This window comes from Corylus avellana, chromosome ca11 (assembly GCF_901000735.1).
Source record: "Corylus avellana chromosome ca11, CavTom2PMs-1.0".
In the NCBI taxonomy this organism is placed as follows: Eukaryota; Viridiplantae; Streptophyta; class Magnoliopsida; order Fagales; family Betulaceae; genus Corylus; species Corylus avellana.
Window position 1 is genome coordinate 1,918,810 of NC_081551.1, and position 854 is coordinate 1,919,663.

Consider the following 854-nt stretch of genomic DNA (forward strand, 5'->3'; position numbering starts at 1 on the left):
TGGTTCGGCCGGTCTGCTCTCTTTTTCTTAAGGTTCTCTTCGTTTGTAAGCTGTGCGTGGTGTGTGTGCGCGTGTGTTCGTGCGTGATGGCTGCGATGCCTTTGAAACTGCCACTGGGGTTCAGGTTCCGTCTGACGGAAGTGGAAATCATCGACTACTTCTTGAAGTGAAAGATCACTGGGAATGATGGAGAAGTTGGCTATTTTCTTATTTTGGACCTCGATTTTTTCTAGGCTTCAATTGATTTCCAAATATGAAGTACGCTCCCAATATCCAGAAGTAGCCCTCAACCACTTTATAAAGGGCAGTTTCTTTGAAAAATTCAAGTCTTTCCACCACCTATAAACATAATTTAGCATAATCATATTGTCAACATAGAGTTATGGACAAGCTGCTCATACTTTCAGGTACTTTGACATGATTCAAATAACTAGCCTTGCAATTTCAGAAAGTTCTTTCCGGTGAAATCCAACTTTGCGAAGGTAAGAAGGACTTTATTATGTGAAGCGTCTTCTTGGTAGATGGAAAAGTAATTCCTTGCCTCTAACCTTGGTAGTCCTTTGTGGATAGGCTGCTTTAAGGCATGGCTTACTTGTGCTGCAAGAGGAGGGCTTAAGTGGGATGCTACCGACTCAAGATGTGTGGCGGTGAACACAGGAACTTTTTCAAGTATATCTTCCCCATGCACCCTCGGATGTGTGGCTTCATACAAGCTTAACATTCCTTGCGCATCATTGATAAGTGATTCTTTGAAATTCCCTTTGTTGTTCTTGAACTTGGTGAACATATCTGCTTCACAATATAAGCATATAGAGAGTACATGTAAACGTTTGTGCAATAAAAAGAAACATGCA